This window comes from Capricornis sumatraensis, chromosome X (assembly GCF_032405125.1).
Source record: "Capricornis sumatraensis isolate serow.1 chromosome X, serow.2, whole genome shotgun sequence".
Classification (NCBI taxonomy): domain Eukaryota; kingdom Metazoa; phylum Chordata; class Mammalia; order Artiodactyla; family Bovidae; genus Capricornis; species Capricornis sumatraensis.
The window spans coordinates 87,122,684-87,144,610 of record NC_091092.1 but is presented as its reverse complement, the minus strand read 5'-3'; the positions used below and the strand labels follow the sequence as shown (position 1 = coordinate 87,144,610).

Sequence of the window (21,927 nt, the reverse complement as noted above, 5' to 3'; positions counted from 1 at the left end):
TGCATTGTTAAATTCAGTTTACTAATATTTTGTTAAGGATTTTTTAAAAATTTGTGACATCTTTATTGAGACATAATTCACATGCCACACAATTCACCCATTTAAAGTGTACATACAGGGTTTTTTTTTAGTATATCACAGTGTTGTGTAATCACCACTATAATATCTTAGAACATTTTCATCACCTCAAAAAGAAACAACACACCTATTGGCAGTCAATCCCCAGGACCCCTTTTGCAGGCTCTGGCAACCACTAATCTACATTTTGTCTCAGAATTTGACTATTTTGGACATTTCATATAAATGAAATCACACAATAGTGGTTTTTTTTGACTGATCCTTCATTTAGCTTAATATTTTCAAGGTTCATCCATGTATAAGAATGAATGTACTAGAGACTGTCATGCAGAGTGAAGTAAGTTAGAAATAGAAAAGCAAATATCATATATGAATGCATATATGTGGAATCTTTAAAAATGGTATAGATGATCTTATTTGCAAAACAAATAGAGACACAGACATAGAGAACAAATGTGTACACACATAGCTGGGAAAGGGATGGGTGGGATGAATTGGGAGGTTGAGATTGATATATATTACTATTGACACAATGTATAAAATTGATAACTAATGGGAACCTAGTGTATACCTCAGGGAACCATAATCAGTGTTCTGTGGTGACCTAAGTGGGAAAGAAATCAAAAACAGAGGAGATATATGTATACATATAGTGTGCCAAAGGCAGCAGAGTAGAAGAATGTGTGCTCATCTTCCCCTGCAAGAACTCCAAAATTGCAATTTGCTGCTGGGCAACCATCAACAGGAGAATGTTGGATCCCACAAAAAAAAGATACCCCACATCCAAGGACAAAGGAGAAGCCCCAAAAGATGGTAGGAGGAGTGAAATCGTATTTAGAATCAAACTCCATATCTGCCAGAGAAGCTCAGAGGGCTCAAATGTTTGAGTGTCAACTGCGGAGGCACTAGTCAAGCAGAGGCCTGCTGCGGGGACAGTGGCTCTGGCTGCAGCAGATCTGGGAGGCGCGGTGGGTGGCATAAGTCCTCTTGGAGGAGGTTGCCATTAGCCCCACCATAGGGCCACTGATCAGATGACCCACAAACTGGAGAACTGTTTTAGCAAATAACTTATCACACTGTTATGAAAGTTCTAGGGCCCACAACAGATTTCCCAACCTGGGGATCTACAAAAGGACTGAGAACCCCTAGGGAATTTGACTTTGAAGGACAGTAGGATTTGATTACAGAACTTCCACAGGACTGGAGAAACAGACGCTTGTAGGGAACAAACAAAACCTTCTGCGCACCAGGACCCAGGAGAAAGGAGCAGTGATCACACAAGAGACTGAGCCAGAATTGCCTGTGAGCGCCCAAGAGTCTTCAGTGAAGGCGTGGGTCGATAGTGGGCTGCCATGGGGTCAGGGGCACTGAATACAACAGTCCTGGGAGCCTCAGCATAAGTCTTTTTGAAGGAGGTTGGCATTACCCCTACCATAGTTTGGCCTCAGGCAAAACTACAGGGAGGGAACACATTTCCACCCATCAAGTGGATTAAAGATTTACTGAGCATGACATTAAAGATTTACTGAGCATGACATTGCCCATCAGAGCAAGGCCCAGATTCCCTGACAGCCAGTCCCTCCCATCAGGAAGCTTCTACAAGCCTCCTGTCCTTATCAATCAGAGGCCAGACAGAATGGAATCTACAGTCACAGAAAACTAACCAAATTGATCACATGGATCACAGCCTTGTCTAACTCAGTTAAACTATCAGCCATGCCTGTGTACGGCCACCCAAGATGGGCGTGTCATGGTGGAGAGTTCTGACAAAATGTGGTCCACTGGAGAAGGGAATGGCAAACTACTTCATTATTCTTGCCTTGAAAACCCCATGAATAATATGAAACAACAAAAAGATATGACACTGAAAGATGAACTCCCCAGGTCAGTAGGTGTTCAATATGCTGCTGGGGAGAAGAGTGAAGAAATAACTCTGGAAAGAATGAAAAGATGGAGCCAAAGCGAAAACAACACCCAGTTGAGGATGTGACTGGTGATGGAAGTAAGTCTGATGCTGTAAAGAACAATATTACATAGGAATATGGAAAGTTAGGTCCATGAATCAAGGTAAATTGGAAGTGGTCAATCAGGAGATGGCAAGAGTGAACATTGACATTATAGGAATCAGTGAACTAAAATGGACCAGAATGTGTGAATTTAATTCAGATGACCATTATATACACTACTGTGGGCAAGCATCACTTAGAAGAAATGGAGTAGCCCTCATAGTCAATAAGAGTCTGAAATGCTTTGGGTGCAATCTCAACAGTGACAGAATGATCTTTGTTTATTTCCAAGGCAAACCATTCAATATCACAGTAATCCAAGTCTATGCCCCAACCACTAATAATAAAGAAGCTGAAGATGAATGGTTCTATGAAGACCTACAAAACCTTCTAGTTCAGTTCAGTTCAGTTCAGTTGCTCAGTCATGTCTGACTCTTTGCGACCCCATGAATCGCAGCATGCCAGGCCTCCCTGTCCATCACCATCTCCCGGAGTTCACTCAGACTCACGTCCATCGAGTCAGGGATGCCATCCAGCCATCTCATCCTCTGTCGTCCCCTTCTCCTCCTGCCCCCAATCCCTCCCAGCATCAGAGTCTTTTCCAATGAGTCAACTCTTCGCATGAGGTGGCCAAAGTACTGGAGGTTCAGCTTTAGCATCATTCCTTCCAAAGAAATCCCAGGGCTGATCTCCTTCAGAATGGATTGGTTGGATCTCCTTGCGGTCCAAGGGACCCTCAAGAGTCTTCTCCAACACCACGGTTCAAAAGCATCAATTCTTTAGCACTCAGCTTTCTTCACAGTCCAACTCTCACATCCATACATGACCACTGGAAAAACCATACCTTCTAGAACTAACACCAAAAAAGATATCCTTTTCATCATAGGGGACTGGAATGCAAAAGTAGGAATTCAAGAGATAACTGGAGTAACAGGCAAGTTTGGCCTTGGAATACAAAATGAAGCAGGGCAGAGGCTAATAGAGTTTTGCCAGAATGCACTGGTCATAGAAAACACCCCTTTTCAACAACACAAGAGACGACTCTACACATGGACATCACCAGATGGTCAATACTGAAATCAGACTGATTATTTTATTTGTAGCTGAAGATGGAGAAGCTCTATACAGTCAGCAAAAACAAGACCAGGAGCTGACTGGCTCAGATCATGAACTCCTTATTGCAAAATCCAGACTTAAATTGAGCAAAGTAGGGAAAACCACTAGGTCATTCAATTATGAACTAAATCAAATCCCTTATGATTATACAGTGGACGTGACAAGTAGATTCAAGGGATTAGATCTGATAGAGTGTCTGAAGAACTATGGATGGAGATTCGTAACATTGTACGAATGAGGCTGTGATCAAAAACGTCTCTAAGACAAAGAAAAAACCTGTGGTACATATACACAATGGAGTATTGCTCAGCCATTAAAAAGAATACATTTGAATCAGTTCTAATGAGGTGGATGAAACTGGAGCCTATTATACAGAGTGAAGTAAGCCAGAAAGGAAAACACCAATACAGTTTACTAATGCATATATATGGAATTTAGAAAGATGGTAATGATAACCCTGTATGCAAGACAGCAAAAGAGACACAGATGTATAGAACAGTCTTTTGGACTCTGTGGGAGAGGGCGAAGATGGGATGATTTGGGAGAATGGCATTGAAACATGTATAATATCATATATGAAATGAATCCCCAGTCCAGGTTCAATGCATGATACTGGATGCTTGGGGCTGGTGCACTGAGACGACCCAGAGGGATGGTATGGGGAGGGAGGAGGGAGGGGGGTTCAGGATGGGGAACACATGTACACCCATGGCAGATTCATGTTGATGTATGGCAAAACCAATACAATATTGTAAAGTAATTAACCTCCAATTAAAATCAGTAAATTTATATTTTTTAAAAAAAAGGCAAAATGGTTGTCTGAGGAGGCCTTACAAATAGCTGAGAAAAGAAGAGAAGCAAAAGGCAAAGGAGAAAAGGAAAAATATCTGTTTGAATGCAGAGTTCCAAAAAATAGCAAGGAGAGATAAGAAAGCCTTCCTCAGTGATCAAAGCAAAGAAATAGAGGAAAACAATAGAATAGGAAAGACTGGAGATCTCTGCAAGAAAATTAGAGATACTGAGGGAAAATTTCATGCAAAGATGGGCACAATAAAGGACAGAAATGGTATGGACCTAACAGAAGCAGAAGATATTAAGAAGGGGCAAGAATACATAGAAGAACTATACAAAAAAATATATCTTAATGACCCATAAAGCCATGATGGTATGATCATTTACCTAGAGCCAGACATCCTGGAGTGCAAATTCATGTCGTCCTTAGGAAGCATCACTATGAAAAAGCTAGTGGAGGTGATGGAATTCCAGCTGAGCTATTTTAAATCCTAAATGATGATGTTGTTTAGTTGCTGCATTCAATATGCCAGCAAATTTGGAAAACACAAGTGTCCCCAGGACTGGAAAAGATCAGTTTTCATTCAAATCTCAAAGAAAGGCAAGGCCAAAGAATGTTAAAACTACTGTACAATTGCACTCATCTCACACACTAGCAAAGCAACGCTCAAAATTCTCCAAGCTAGGCTTCAACAGTACGTGAACTGAGAACTTCAAGATGTTCTAGCTGGAATTAAAAAAGGCAGAGGAACCAGAGATCAAATTGCCAACATCTGTTGCATCATAGTAAAAGCTAGAGAATTCCAGGAAAACATCTATTTCTGCTTTATTGACTACACTAACATCATGAGAAATGCTGGACTGGAAGGAACACAAGCTGGAATCAAGATTGCCGGGAGAAATATCAATAACCTCAGATATGCAGATGACACCACCCTTATGGCAGAAAGTGAAGAGGAAGTAAAAAGCCTCTTGATGAAAGTGAAAGAGGAGAGTGAAAAAGTTGGCTTAAAGCTCAACATTCAGAAAACGAAGATCATGGCATCTGGTCCCATCACTTCATGGGAAATAGATGGGGAAACAGTAGAAACAGTGTCAGACTTTATTTTTTGTGGCTCCAAAATCACTGCAGATGGTGAGTGCAGCCATGAAATTAAAAGACGCTTGCTTCTTGGAAGAAAAGTTATGACCAACCTAGATAGTATATTCAAAAGCAGAGACATTACTTTGCCGACTAAGGTCCGTCTAGTCAAGGCTATGGTTTTTCCTGTGGTCATGTATGGATGTGAGAGTTGGACTGTGAAGAAGGCTGAGCGCCGAAGAATTGATGCTTTTGAGCTGTGGTGTTGGAGAAGACTCTTGAGAGTCCCTCGGAGTGCAAGGAGATCCAACCAGTCCATTCTGAAGATCAACCCTGGGATTTCTTTGGAGGGAATGATGCTAAAGCTGAACCTCCAGTACTTTGGCCACCTCATGCGAAGAGTTGACTCACTGGAAAAGACTCTGATGCTGGGAGGGATTGGGGGCAGGAGAAGGGGACAACCCAGGATGAGATGGCTGGCTGGCATCACAGACTCGATGGATGTGAGTCTGAATGAACTCCGGGAGATGGTGATGGACAGGGAGGCCTGGCATGCTGCGATTCATGGGGTCGCAAAGAGTTGGACATGACTGAGCGACTGAACTGAACTGAACTGAATGCCTTTGACTGCATGGATCACAACAAACTGTGGGAAATTCTTCAAGAGGTGGGAATACCAGACCACCTTACCCACCTCCTGAGAAATCTGTATGCAGGTCAAGAAGCAACAGTTAGAACAGGACATAGAACAATGAACTGGTTCCAAATTGGGAAAGGAGTGTATCAAGGCTATATATTGTCACCCTGCTTATTTAAGTTATATGCAGAGTACATCATGAGAAATGAGAGTCTGATTGAAGCACAAGCTGGAATCAAAATTGCCAGGAGAAATACCAGTAACCTCACATATGCAGATGACACCACACTTATGGCGAAGAGGAGTTAAAGAGCCTCTTGATGAAAGTGAAAGAGGAGAGTGAAAAAGCTGGCTTAAAGCTCAACATTAAAAAAAAAAAAAAAACAAGAAACTAAGATCATGGCATCCGGTCCCATCACTTCATGGGAAATAGATGGGGAAACAATGAAAACAGTGAGAGACTTTATATTCTTGGGCTCCAAAATCACTGCAGACAGTGACTGCAGTCATGAAATTAAAAGACGCTTGCTCCTTGGAAGAAAAGCAATGACAAACCTAGAAAGCATATTAGAAGGCAGAGACATTACTTTGCTGACAAAGGTCCGTCTTGTCAAAGCTATGGTTTTTCATTAGTCACGTATGGATGTGAGAGTTGGACATAAGAAAGCTGAGCTCAAGAGAACTGATGCTTTTGAACTGTGGTGTTGGAGAAGACTCTTGAGAGTCCCTTGGACTGCAAGGAGATTCAACCAGTCCATCCTAAAGGAAATCAGTCCTGAATATTCATTGGAAGGACTGATGCTGAAGCTGAAACTCAAATACTTTGGCCACCTGATGCGAATAACTGACTCATTAGAATAGACTCTGATGCTGGGAAAGATAGAAGGCAGAAGGTGAAGTGTATGACAGAGGATGAGATGGTTGGATGGCATCACTGACTTGATGGAGATGAGTTTGAGCAAGCTCCGGCAGTTGGTGATCCACAGGGAAACCTGGTGTGCTGCAGTCCATGTGGACACAAAGGACTGAACAAAATTGAGTGACTGAACTGAAAATTGATCCACTTGGCTGTACAGTAGAAACTAATACAACATTGTAAAGCAACTCTACTCAAAAAATAAAAGGCTAGTAAACAAAACAACAGCAACAAGAATGAATGTAATATTTCATTCCTTTTTATGGATGAATAATATTCCATTCTAAGTGTTTCTATTGCTTCCTATCCTCATCTACACTTTATAATCTTTTGTTTCATTTTTAATGAAAGTATAATTGAGTTATAAAAGTATGTACAGTATTCAATTTTTTGCAGATTATATTCCATTATGGATTTTTACAAGATATCGTATATACTTCCTCATGCAGTATATATACTATATATACTGCATATTTCCTATATAGTAAATCTTTGTTGTTTATCTATTTTATGTATAGTACTTTGTATCTATTAATCCCATACTCTTAATTTGTCCCTCCTCTACTTCCTCTCCCATTTCAAAAACCCAAGCTTTTTTCTTTCTCTATGAGTCTATTTATCAAATTTATTTGTATTATTTTTTAGATTCCACATAAAAATAATATCATATCAGTCAGTTCAGTTGCTCAGTCGTGTTCTACTCTTTGCAACCCCATGAATCGCAGCACGCCAGGCCTCCCTGTCCATCACCAACTCCCGGAGTTTACCCAAACTCATGTCCATTGAGTCGGTGATACCATCTAACCATCTCATCCTCTGTCATCCATTGTATTTGTCTTTCTCTGACTTATTTCACTAAGCATAATATTCTCTAGGTCCATGCACTTTGCTGCAAATGGAAAGATTTCATTCCTTTTATGACAGTAATATTCCATTGTGTATATGTTTCATACTTTCTTAAACCATACTTTCTGATGGACACTTGGGTTACTTCCACATCTTGGCTGTTGTAAATAGTGCTGCTAAGAGCATTGAGATGCATGTATCTTATCAAATTAGAGTTTTCATTTTTTCCAGATACATACCAAGTAGTAGAAATGCTGGATCATATGGTTTAGTTTTTTATGAAAACTCCATACTGTTTTCCACAGTGATTACACAAATTTACATTCCCACAAACAGTGTAGGAGGGTTCTCTTTTCTATAAATCCTCTCCAGCATCAATTATTTATATACCTTTTGATGATAACCATTCTGAGTGCTGTGAAGAGATACCTCATTATAGTTTTTTTTCCCTATTTGCATTTCCCTATTGCATTTCCCTAATAATTAGTGATATTGAGATCTTTTTGTTAGCCAACTGTATTTCTTCTTTAGAAAAATGTCTTTTAAAGTTTTCTGCACATTTTTTGATTGGGTTGTTTGTTTTTTTCAATATTGAGTTGTATGGGTTGTTTGTATATATTGGATATTAACTGCTTCTTGGTCACATTGCAAATATTTTCTCTCACTCCATAGGTTATCTTTTCATTTTGTTGATGGTTTTCATTACTGTGCAAAAGCTTTTAAGTTTGATTATGTCCTATTTTTAAGTATTTTCCAATTATTTCTTTTGCTTTGGGAAACTGATCTAAGAAAATATTGCTATGATTTATGTCAAGGAATGTTTTGCCCCTGTTCTCCTCTAGAGGTGTTATGTCTTAACATTTAGGTCTTTAACCATTTTGAGTTTATTTTTGTATGTGGTTTAAGGGAATATTCTAATTTTTTTAATCTACATGTCCAGTTTTCCCAGCACCACTTACTGAAGAGACTCTCTTTTGTCTATTGTATAATCTTGCCTCCTTTGTCATGGGCCATATCTGTGTGGGTTTATTTCTGGGCTCTCTATTTTATTCCATTGATCCATGCGTCTGTTTTAGTGCCAATACTATAATGTTTTCATTACTGTTGCTTTGTATTACTACACAGTCTGAAGATCTGAAGTTAGGGAGTGTGATTCTTCCCGCTTTCTAATTCTTTGTCAAGATTTTTTTTTTTTTTTTTGCAATTCTGGGTCTTTTTTGGTTTCCTATAAATTTTAGGATTATCTGTTCTAGTTCTGTGAAAAATGTTATGGGTATTTTGATAGGAATTGCATTAAATCTATAGTTTTTTGGGTAGTATGGCCATTTTAGCAATATTAGTTCTTTCATTCTAAGAACAAGTGATTATCTTTCCATTTCTTTGAGTAATATTTAATCACTTTTATCAAAATTTTATAGTTTTCATATGATGAGTCTTTCACCTCTATTCCTAGAGTTAACTCTATTCCTAGAGTTTTTTAAGTGCTACTTCAAATAAGATTTTTTTCACTTTCATTTTCTGATATTTCACTATTAGTGTATAGAAATACAAAAGATTTCTGGGTATTAAACTTGTATCCTAGTCCCTTTCTGAAATCATTTATTAGTTCTAGTAGTTTTACATATAGACTTTAGTATTCTGTATATAGAGTAGCATGTCATCTTCAGATAATGAGTTTTATTCCTTCCATTCCAATTTGGACAATGTTTGTTTCTTTTGCTTGCCTCATGGCTATATCCAAGACTTCTAATAATATGTAAAACAGAAGCAGTGAGAGTTGGCATCTTTGTCTTATTCCTCAATTTGGCCGGAAGGTTTTCAGCTTTTCTCCACCGAGTATTATGTTTGCCATGAGTTTGTTGTAAACAAACACATCTTTATTATATCCACTTTGATGAGAATTTTTATTTTGAATTTTGTCAGATGCTTCTTATGCATTTATTGAGATTATCAAGTGCTTTTTCCTTCCTTTTTGTTAATGTGCTGTATCACATTGATTGATTTCTGTATGTTGAACCACCCTTGCGACTCTAGAATGAATCCAGCTTTATCATCATGTATGATCCTTTTTATGTATTGTAACATTTCTTTGCTAATATTTTGTTGAGGATTTTTGCATCTATATTCTTCAAAGATATTAGCCTTTGATTTTCTTTTTTGTTGTGTTTTGTCTGGTTTAGGTATCAGGGTAATGGTGGCCTCATAGAATGAATTTGGAAGTGTTCCCTCTTCTTCAGTTTTTGAATACTTTGAGAATATAGGTGTCAACTCATCTAAATGTTTGGTAAAATTCACCTGTGAAGCCATCTGGTCCTGGATTTTCCTTTCTTGAGAGTGGTGTTTTATTACTGATTTAGTTTCATTACTAGTAATTGGTCTAATAATGGTTTCTATTTCTTCTTGGTTCAGTCTTGGGAGATTGTATATTTTTAGGAATTTGTCCATTTCTTCTACATTGTCCTTTTTATTATCATATACTTTTTCATAGAAATCTCTTATGATCCTTTGTATTTCTGTGGTATCAGTTGTAAATTCTCCTTTTTCATTTCTGATTTTATTTACTTGGATCCTCTCTCTTCTTTTTTATGATTCTGACTAAATGTTTATCAATTTTATCTTTTAAAGAACCAGCTCTTAGTGTCATTGATCTTTTCCATTTTTTAGTCTTTATTTCATTTATTTATTAGAGAAGAAATCTTTATCATTTACTTCCTTCTATTAACTTTCGGTTATATTTGTTTTTCTTTTTCTAGTTCCTTTAGGTATAAAATTATAGATTGTTTATATGAGATTTTCCCACCATTCTTTCACCTCACTTATCCTCTGTTCTGCCTCAGTTATTCTACTGTTGGTTCCCTCTGGAGGGTTTTTGGTCTTATTTATTGCATTATTCATTATTGATTGACTCTTTTATTTTTTCTAGGTCCTTGTTAGACATTTCTTGCATCTTCTCAATCCTTGTCTCTAATCTATTTATCTGTGACTCCATTTTGTTTTCAAGATTTTAGATCATCTTTACTATCACTATTCTGAATTCTTTTTCAGGTAGACTCCCTATCTCCTCCTTTTTTATTTGCTTTGGTGGATTTTTATCATGTTCCTTCACCTGCTGAATATTTCTCTGCTTTTGCATTTTGTTTAGATTGCTGTGCTTGGGGTGCCCTTTCTGCAGGCTGGAAGTTCGTGGTTCCTCTTAATTGTGGAGTCTGCTCCCTATGGGTGGGGTTAGACTAATGGCTTGTCAAGGATTTCTGATTGGGGGAGCTTGTGTCTGTCTTCTGGTGGGTGGAGCTGGATCTCTTCTCTCTGGAGTGCAATGAAGTGTCCAATAGTGAGTTTTGGAGTTTCTATGGGTTTGGCATGGCTTTGGGCAGCCTGTTTTTTAATGTTCAGGGTTGTGTTTCTGTTTTGCTGGAGAATTAGTATGGTGTGTCTTGCACTGGAACCTTTTGGCTCTTGGGTGGAGCTTGATTTCAGTGTAGGTGTAGACACTTTTGGGTGAGTTCTTGTCTATTAATGTTTCCTAGAGTTAGGAGTTCTCTGATGTTTCACAGTTTTGGAGTTAAGCCTCCTGCCTCTGGGTTTCGGTCCTTCTCTTACAGTAGCCTCAAGACTTTTCCATCCATACAGCATAGAAGATAAAACCCCTAGGTTATTGGTGAAATGACTCTCCACAGCCAAGAGCACCCAGAGAGATTCACAGAGTTATATACAAAAGAGAAGAGGGACCAGGAGGAGAAAAGGGGAAGTCAAAAGGGGAGGGAGCAATCTAGCCAGTAATCAAAGCCCTAAGTACTCTCCATAGCCTGGAACACCCAGAGAGATTCACAGAGTTATGTAGAGAAGAGAAGAGGGAGGAAGGAGATAGAGGTGACCAGGAGGAGAAAAGGGAGAGTCAAAAGAGGAGAGAGCAATCAACCCGGTAATCAAATTCCTAAGTGAAAATGGATACCAAATATTAGATTCTTAGCGGTACAAAATTGATAACAAATATCAAAAAGCAAAGATTAAAAACCTAGAATAGAGGTTAGACTCTCAAAAATACAATATAAAAATACAAAACAATCACAAATTTTTTTAAATATATATGGAACTTGTTTTAAAAAATAGGGTTTTTTTTTTAAATAATAGTAGGCTATAAAAATGAAAGTTAAAGGAGTAATAAAAAACTAATTTTAAAACAATAATTAAAAAGTGATAATAGTAAAAATATATCTAGAAATTTCTCTTTGGCTGTTGTGGGCAGTGTGGGGTCAGTTCAGTGTCAGATGGTCCCTTGTTCCGGCTTGTACTTGTTCTCAAGGTCTATAGGTACCCTTAAAATGCAGTCTCCATTACTAAATGCAGGGTTTTAATCTGTTGCACCTGTCACTTCCAGAGCAGTTCCCCCTTCTTTGTTTATTTTGGCTTCCTTCCTTTGCAAGTCTCTCCAGTATCTAATTTCCGCCCTGACACAAGGGGGCAAAGGTGGCCACTAATTTAGGCTCACTTGTTCAGTTGTGTTGTGGGGAGGGAGGGACACTGCAAACAAATACCACTGGCATGCAGTGGGGAATGCTCACAGTGGATGGACCACATTAGGTTTGCCACAGCCCAAGGCAGCATGTTTTTCCCAGGTCTACACTGCTCAGGCTCCAGGGTGCTCTGCAGGGGCACTGTCCCAAGTGGGCCCTGCATTTCATGCAATTCCCAGGTATAAGCCACTCAGGTTCTCTGCAGGGGCACAGACCCAGATGGGCTGTGTGTTTTGTGCCCTTCCCAGGTCCGAGCAGCTCAGGCAACTGGGTGCTTGACGAGAGCACTGTCCCAGGTGGGCTGTGCTTTTATTCACCTCCCTGGTCCTGGTCACTCAGTTTCCCAGGTGTGCCACTAGAACACGGTCCCAGGTGTTTTGTGTGTCTGCTCTGGGGAGCTGATCTTAGGCTGTGACACTCCTGACAGATGTCAACCTTCCAGGATTCCAGGAAGATGTGGTTAGCAACTGGGAACCTGCTCACAGTTTGGTGGAAGATGCAGTCTCTGGGGCTGAGCTTGCAGCAGCCCCTTGCCTTCTGGCTCTGGCTGTCGCAGGCCAGCCTCTCTGCCTCCACGGAGGGAGGGCCCTATGTGGCAGCCAGCTTGCTCTCCTTTGGTATTCACTCAATCCTTTGTTCTGTGATAGTGCCAAGGGTCACCATGAGGCTTTAGAGCCTTTTGCAGGAAAAGCCTTTTTTTTGGTCTCTGGTGTTCCAAGGATTTGGGTTATCTCACATTAGCTCCTTCAGCATGTCCTCAGGGCATTCAGGCCCAGTCCTTACCCTAAGGACCAATGATGCAGCCCACGTCCCCCTGCCCAACCCCCACTTGCTGCAGGAGGACATCAGCGTCTGGGCCACTTCTCTGCTAGCAGTTGTGGTTAGGTGCATATTCTGTGGATTTTTTTTTTCCCTCCCAGTTATGTTGCCCTCTGAGATTCCAAAACTCCCCACAGACATGGCTGTGAGAGCATTTCCTGCTGTGTGGAAACTTCTCCTTCACGACTCCCTCCCCATGAAGGGTCTCCATCCCTAAATCTTTTGTCTCTGTTTTTGTATTTTATATTTTGTCCTATCTCCTATTGAAGAGATCGGGCTGCCTTTCTGAGTGCCTGGTGTCCTCCACCAATGTTCAGAAGTTGTTTTGTGGAAGTTGCTCAACATTCAAATGATCTTTTGATGAATTTGTTGGGGAGAAAGTGGTTTCCTGTCCTATTCCTCTGCCATCTTGGGATTGCCCCCTCCAGTTTTGTTTTTTCTCCTTGTAGTTTATTTATAGTCTCATAACATTGTGGTCAGAAGAGTTGTTTGATATAATTTTTTTTTGATATAATTTCAATTTTCTTAAAATTTACTGAGATGTTTTCTTCAGCCTAACATGTGATCTATTCTGGATAATTTTCCATGTATAGTCAAAAGTAATTTATTTTCTGCTGCTTTTGAATGGAATATATATAAAGAACAGTTTGTCTTATGTATTAAGGACAATGTTTCCTTATTGGTTTTCTATCTAGATAATCTGTTTGTTGGGTATGTAGGTTGTTATTTGCTTTTGTGTTGGGTGTATACATGTTTTCAATTGTTATATGTTCTTCTTGGTTTGATCCCTGTGTCATTATGCAACATCTTCCTTTGTCTTTGTTATAGTCTTTGTTTTAAACTCTATTCTGTGTGATATAACTATTGCTATCTTGGCTTTTGTTTAATTTCCATTTACATTAAATACTCTTTTCCATTCTCTCACTTTCAGTCTGTATGTATCTTTAGATCTTCAGTGAATTTCTTTTAGGTGCATATATATGGGGTTTTTTTTGTTTTTTTGTTTTTTGTTTTTAATCCCTTCAGCTACTCTGCATATTCTTTTTGGAGCATTTAGTTCATATTTATATTTAAAGTGACTACTGATAAGTATTGCTTATTGCTATTTTTTTCATTATTTTTGTATTTCTTTTTGTTCTTTTCTTCTTTTCCTCTCTTCCTTTGTTATATGAAGGCCACCTTTAGTGTTATGTTTGGTGGCTCAGAGGGTAAAGCGTCTGCCTGTATGCAGGAGACCTGAGTTTGATCCCTGGGTCTGGAAGATCCCCGGAGAAGGAAATGGAAACCCACCCCGGTACTCTTGCCTGGAAAATGCCATGGACAGAGAAGCCTGGTAGGCTACAGTCCGTGGGGTGGCAAAAGAGTCGGACATGACTGAGCGACTTCACTTTCACTTTCTTTAGTATTATGTTTAGATTCCTTTCTCTTTTTTGTGTGTGTGGTTGTTGTTCAGTCACTCAGTCATGTTCAACTCTTTGTGACCCCTTGGACTGAAGCATGCCAGGTTTCCCTGTCTTTCACCATTTCTGTGAGCTTCCTCAAACTCAGGTCCATTGAGTTGGTGATGCCATCCAACCATCTCATCCTCTGCCATTCCCTTCTCCTCCTGCTTCTATCTTTCCCAGCATCAGGATCTTTGTATGTATATCTAATAATTATATATATATATGTTGTTGTTGTGGTTGTTTAGTCTCTAAGTTGTGTCCAACTCTTTGCAACCCCATGCACTACAGAACACCAGGCTACTCTGTCTTCCATTATCTCCCAGAGTTTGCTAAAATTGATGTCCATTAAATAAGTGATGCTATCTAGCCATTTCATCTCATCCTCTGCTGCCCCCTTCTCCTTTTGCCTTAATATTTCCTAGCATCAGGGTCTTTTCCAGTGAGTCAACTCTTTGCATCAGGTGGCCAAACTATTGGAGCTTCAACTTAAACGTCAATCCTTCCAATGAATATTCAGGGTTGATTTACTTTAGGATTGACTTGGTTTGATCTCTCAAGAGTCTTCTGCAGCATTCCAATTCAAAAGCATCAGTTCTTCAGTGCTCAGCCTTCTTTATGGTCCAACTCTCACATCTATACATGAGTACTGCAACAACCATAGATTTGACTATATGGTCCTTTGTCAGCAAAGTGATGTCTATTTCTCAATATGTTCTCTGGGTTTGTCATAGCTTTCCTTCCAAGGAGCAAGCATCTTTTAATTTCATGATGGCAGTCACTGTCTGCAGTGATTTTGGAGCCCAAGAAAATAAAATCTGTCACTGCTTCCACTTTTCCCCCTTCTATTAATATTTGCCATTGAGTGATGGGATCAGATGCCATGATCTTAGTTTTTTTAGTGTTGAGTTTCAAGCCAGCTATTTCACTCTCCTCTTTACCTTCATCAAGAAATGCTTTGGTTCCTCTTCACTTTCTACCATTAGAGTGGTACCATCTGCATATCTGAGGTTGTTGATATTTCTCTTGGCAGTCTTGATTCCAGCTTGTGATTCATCCAGCTTGGCATTTCGCATGATGTACTCTGCATAAAAGTTAAATAAGCAGGGTGACAATATACAGCCTTGTTGTACTCCTTTCCCAATTTTGAACCAGTCAGTTGTTTGATGCCTGGTTCTAACTGTTGCTTCTTGACCATCATACTGGTTTCTCAGGAGACAGGTAAGGTGGTCCAGTACTCTAATCTCTTTAAGAATTTTCCACAGTTTGTTGTGATCCACATAGTAAAAGGCTTTAGAGTAGTCATTGAAGCAGAAGTAGATGTTTTCCTGGAATTCCTTTGCATTCTCCATGATCCAATGAATGTTGGCAATTTGGGCTCTAGTTCCTCTACCTTTTCTCAACGTAGCTTGTACATCTGCAAGTTAGTTCACATACTGCTGAGACCTATGCTGTGTGCTGTGCTTAGTCACCCAGTTATGTCTCTTTGCAACCCTATGGACTGTAGCCTGCCAGGCTCCTCTGTCCACAGGGATTCTCCAGGCAAGAATACTGGGGTGAGTTGCCATGCCCTCCTCCAGGGGATCTTCCCAACTCAGGTATCAAACCCAGGTCTTCCACATTGCAGGCAGATTCTCTACCATCTGAGCCACCAGAAAAACCCAAGAATACTGGAGTGGATAGCCTATCCCTCCTCCAGGGGATCTTCCCAGGAGTCATACCTATGACCCAGGAATCATATCGGGGTCTCCTGCATTGCAGACGGATTCTTTACCAGCTGAGCTACCAGAGAAACCCCACTGAGGCCTAGCTTGAAAGCTGTTTTATAGCCCTAAGTTTTTGCCTCTTAATCCCACTCACTTATTTCACTCATCCCCCAACCTCTTCCACTCTGGCAACCACCAGTTTGTGTATATGAGCCCATTTCTGTTTTGTTATGTTTGTTCATGTGTTTTCTTTTCAGGTTTCACATATATATGAAATAATACTGTATTTGTGTTTCTCTATCTGATTTATTTCACTTAGCATAATAACCTCCAAGTCCATCCATGTTGCCACAAATGACAAAATGTTCTCTTTTATGGCTGTGTGATATACCATTATATATATAAAAATATAGACATGTATGTGTACATTATATATATATTATATGTGTGTATGTATATACATATGATGTATGTGTGTATATGTATGTATTATATATGTATACATTATATCTGTGTGTGTGTGTATATATATATATATATATATATCACATGTTCTTTATCCATTCACCTATGAATGGACACTTACAGTGGTTCCATATTTTTGTTATTTTAAATAGTATTCAGTGAACATAGGGGTATGTATATCTTTTTGAGTTAGTGTTTTCATTTCTTTGGATAAATGCCTAGAAGTGGAATTGATGGGTTGCATGGTAGTTCTATTTTTAGTTCTTTTGAGGAATCCTCATAATGTTTTACATAGTGGCTGCATCAATTTACATTCCCACCAACATTGCACAAGGGAACCTTTTCTCCACATCCTCACCATCAGTTGTTGTTTCTTGTATTTTTGAAAAGTCATCAGAAACTTGTGAGGTGATAGCTTATTGTCATTTTGATTTGCATTTCCCTGATGATTAAAGATGTTGAGCATCTTTCCATGTGCCTGTTGGCTATCTGTATGTCTACATTGGCAAATGTCTGTTCAGGTCCTCTGCCCATTTATTAACCAGTTTTTTTTGGTTTTTGTTTTTGTTTTTTTTGTATTGGGTTGTATGTGTTCCTGATATATTTTCCGTATCAACCACTTACTGGGTATATCACTTGCAATTATCTTCGTCCAGTCAGGAGGCTCTCTTTTCATTTGGTTGGTGTTTTCCTTCACTGTGCAAAAGTCTTTGTTTCATATAGTTCCATTTGTTTATTTTTGCTTTTGTTGCCTTCCCTGAGGATACATATACAAAAAAAATATTTCAAAGAGCTCATTGCTTAAGTTTTCTTCTAGTTTTATGGTTTCAAGTCTTACATTTAAGCCTCTAATCCATTTTATTTTATTTTCATATATTTGTAAGAAAGTGGTCTAGTTTCATTCTTTTCAGTACAGCTGTCCAGTTTTATTGAAGAGGCTGTCTTTTTTCCATTTATATTCTTATTATCTCTTTTGTCATAAGTTAGCTGATCATATGAGTGTGGATTTATTTATGGACTCTCTGTTCTTTTCCCTTGATCTGTGCCAGTTCCATACTGCTATGAATTCTATAGCTTTGTAGTATGGAAGTGTGACAGCTCTAGTTTTGTTCTGTCAAGATTGCTTTGGCTATTAGGAGTCTTTTGTGTTTTCATCTAAGAACTGTGTTTTTTCTTGTTCTGTGAAATATGCCATTGATATTTTGATAGGGATTGCATTTAATCTGTTGATTACTTTGGGGAGTATGGACATTTTAACAATATTGAGTCATCCAGTTCATGACTGTGATATATTTTTCCATATTTTGGTGTGTCATCCTCAGTTTCTCTAATCATTGTCTTATTGTTTTGAGGTTACAGGTCTTTTTACTTTCTTGGTTAAATTTATTCCTAGGTATTTTATTATCTTTGATGCAATTATAAATTGGATTCTTTTCTTCATTTCTCTTTCTGATAGTTCATCATTAGTGTATAGAAATGCAACAGGTTCCTGTATATTAATTTTGTGTCTGCAAATTTCTTAATTCATTACCTTTACTACATTTTTGGTGCAGTCTTTGGTGTCTTCTCTATATAGTATTCTGTCATATGAAAATAGTGATTTTTTTACTTTTGCTTTTCTTATTTTGATGATTTTATTTCTTTTTTGTACCTCATTGCTATGGCTAGGTTGAGGATTTTTTGCATCTATATTTATCAAAGATGTTGGCCTGTAATTTTCTTTCTTGTAGTGTTTTTGTCTGGTTTTGGTATCAGGATAATGGTGGCCCTATAGAATGAGTCTGGAAGTAGTCCTTTGTCATTTTTTTTGAAACTGATAGATATTAACTCTTCTTAAAATATTTAGTAGAATTCATCATGAAGCCATCTGGACCTTGATTTTTCTATGGGGGAGGTTTTTGATTACTGATTCAATTTCATTACTAGTAATGAGTCTGTTCATATTTTCTGTTTCTTCATGATTCTGTATTGGATGATTATACGATCTAGAAGTTTTTTTCATTTCTTCTAGGTTGTTTAATTTGTTGGCATATAATTGTTCATAGTATTCTCTTATAATCCTTTGTATTTCTGGTGTGTAAAGTTATAATTTTTCCTTTTTAATTTCTGATTATCTTTTTTGGGGTGCTCCTTTTTTTCTTGATCAGCCTAACTAAATAGTTTCTTGATTTTGCTTGTCTTTTTAATGCCATGATCTTACTTTTTTCAGCGTTGAGTTTCAAGCCAGCTTTTTAACTCTCCCTTTTAACCCTCATCAAGAGACTCTTTAATTCCTCTCTTAAACCAACTCTTACTTTCATTGATCTTTTGTATTTTTTAGACTCTGTCTCATTTATTTCCTCTATTATCTATTATTTTCTTCCTTCTCCTAAGTTTGGGCTTTGCTTATTCTTCTTTTTGTAGTTCCTTTAAATGGATATTTAGATTCTTTGAGATTTTTGTTTCTTCAAATACACCTGTATCATTATAAAATTCCCTCCTGCTTTTGCTGTGTCCCATAGATTTTGGGACATGCAAAAGAATGCTCAAACTACACTACACTGTGCTCATTTCACATGCCAGCAAGGTTATGCTCAAAATCATTCAAACTAGCCTTCAGCAATACGTGAACTAAGAACTTGTAAATGTATAAGCTGGGTTTTGAAGAGGCAGAGGAATCAGAGATTAAATTGCCAACATTCATTGGATCATGGAGAAAGCAAAGGAGTTCCAGGAAAACATCTACTTCTGCTTCACTGACTACTCTAAAGCCTTTGACTGTGTGGCTCACAACAAACTGTGGAAAATTCTTAAACAGATAGGAATACCAGAACACCTTACCTGCCTCCTGAGAAATCTCTATGCAGATCAAAGGAAAAAAAAAAACAGAACTGGACTTGGAACAGCTGACTGGTTCAAAATTGGGAAAGGAATATGAAAAGGCTGTATATTGTCACCCTGCTTATTTAACTTATATGCAGAGTACATCATGAGAAATGCTGGGCTGGAAGAAGCACAAGCTGGAATCAAGATTGCCGGGAGAAATATCAACAACCTCAGATATGCAGATGGTACCACTCTAATGGTAGAAAGTGAAAAGGAATTAAAGAGTCTCTTGATGAGGGTTAAAAGGGAGAGTGAAAAAGCTGGCTTGAAACTCAACGCTGGAAAAACTAAGATCATGGCATCTGGTCCTATCACTCAATGGCAACTATTAATAGAAGGGGAAAAAGTGGAAGCGGTGACAGATTTTATTTTCTTGGGCTCCAAAATCACTGCAGACAGTGACTGCCATCATGAAATTAAAAGATGCTTGCTCCTTGGAAGGAAAGTTATGACAAACCTGGACAGTGTATTAACAAACAGAGACATCACTTTGCTGACAAAGGACCATATAGTCAAATCTATGGTTGTTGCAGTAGTCATGTATGGATGTGAGAGTTGAACCATAAAGAAGGCTGAGTGCCAAAGAATTGATGCTTTCAAACTATGGTGCTGGAGAAGACTCTTGAGAGTGACTTGGACTGCAAGGATATCAAACCAGTCAGTGTATTAGCCACTCAGTTGTGTCCGACTCTTTGCAGTCCCATGGACTATAGCCTGCCATGCTCCTCTGTCCATGGGATTTCCCAGGCAAGAATACTGAAGTGGGTTGCTGTTTCCTTCCTAAAGGAAATCAACCCTGAATATTCATTAGAAAGACTGATGCTGAAGCTGAAGCTGAAGCTTCAATACTTCGGCCACCTTATGTGAAAAGCCGACTCACTGGGAAAGGCCCTGGTGCTGGGAAAGATTGAAAGCAAGAGGAGAAGAGTGTAACAGAGGATGAGATGGTTAGATAACATCACCAACTCAATGAACATGAATTTGAGCAAACTCCAAGAGACAGTGGAGGACAGGGGAGCCTGGCATGATACAGACCTTGGGGTTGCAAAGATTTGGACACGACTTAACACTGAATACAACAACATAGATTTTAGAGGTGTTTTTCCATTTTCATTTGTCTCAAGGTATATTTTGATTTTTTTATTGACCTATTGGTTATTTAGCAGCACGTCATTTAGTGTCCTTATGTTTGTGTTTCTTCCAGTTTTTTTCATGTAGTTGATTTCTAGTTTCATAGTGTTGTTTTCAGAAAAGATGTTTACCATGATTTTAATCTTCTTACATTTAATGTGACTTTGTTTTATGGCTTAGCATGTGATGTATCTGAAGAATGTTCTATGCACACTTGAAAATAATATGTATTCTGCTGCTTTCTTATAGAGTGTTCTATGTATATCTATTAAGGTAATCTCATGTGTTAAGGTAATCTGTTAAGGCCAGTGTTTCCTTATTGACTACCTGTTGGCTGATGTATCCATTAATGTAACTGAGATATTAAAGTCCTCTAAAATTCTTGTGTTTCTGTCTCTTTCTTCAGTTATTTCTGTTAATATTTGCTTTATATATTTAGGTGCTCCTCTGTTGAGTGCATAAATGTTTACAAATGTTATATATTCTTGTTGGATTGACCCCTTTATCATAATTTAATGCCCTTCCTTGTTTTGTTACAGTCTTTGTGTTAAAGTCTGTTTTGTCAGATATAAGTGTTGCTACTATGGCTTTCTTTTAATATCCATTTGCACTTTCAGTCTGTGTGTGGCTTTAGATCTGAAGTGAGTTTCTTGTCAGCAGCATATATGTGCCCTATTTTGGTATCCGTTCAGCCCTCTATTTCTTCTGATTGGAGAATTCATCCATTTAAATTTAAAGTGATTATTGATAGGTATTTACTTACTGCTATTTTGTTCATCGTTTTCTGGTTGTTTTTGTAGTTCTCTGTTCTTGTCTTCTCCTCTTGGTTTCTTGTGTTTTGATGGATTCCTTTAGTAATATGTTAGGGTTCCTTAAGAAAGTAAATCTAGTAACCATCAGTGACATACTGAACAGCACAGGGAACTCTGATCAATATTCTATAATAATCTAAATGAGAAAAGAACATGAAAAAGAATATATACATGTACATGTGTAACTGAATCACTTCACTGTATACCTAAAACTAACACAACATTGTTAATCAGTTATACTCCAGTATAAAATAAAAGTTTTAAAGGAAAGTAAATCTTAAGTTTTCATCACAAGGAAAAAATGTATCCATGTATAATTATTGATTTAACTAGACTTACTCTGGTGACAATTTCACAGTGTATACAGATATCAGGTTGTTAGGTTGTATACCTGAAATTAATGTAATGTTTATTTCAATTATATTGTCATTTAAAAATAAGACAACTCTGGTTGTCCTCTGGATCTTTTTAAATTAATTTTGCCTAATTAGGCCAGGTTCATGTCATCTAGTAACTGTGTAATTTTTCAGGAAGTGATGCTTGAAGATATCAGAAATCTGGGAAGTATGCCATTAGTAGGGAAGGTGGCCGAGTCTTAGGTTTTTTACTTCAAGGTTTGACCTTGAGCAAAATCTTTTTCCTCTCTGAGCTTTGGTTTTCTTATTTCTAAAACAAATTTAATAATGTCTTCCCTAACACAC

At 38.2% G+C, this 21,927-nt stretch overlaps 1 protein-coding gene across 1 annotated transcript in view; it reads left to right on the top strand.

The window, feature by feature from the left end:
* Positions 1-21,927, top strand: part of DGKK (diacylglycerol kinase kappa) — a 173,709-nt gene that overhangs the window by 92,222 nt on the left and 59,560 nt on the right. The gene's annotated exons all lie outside the window — the stretch shown is intronic.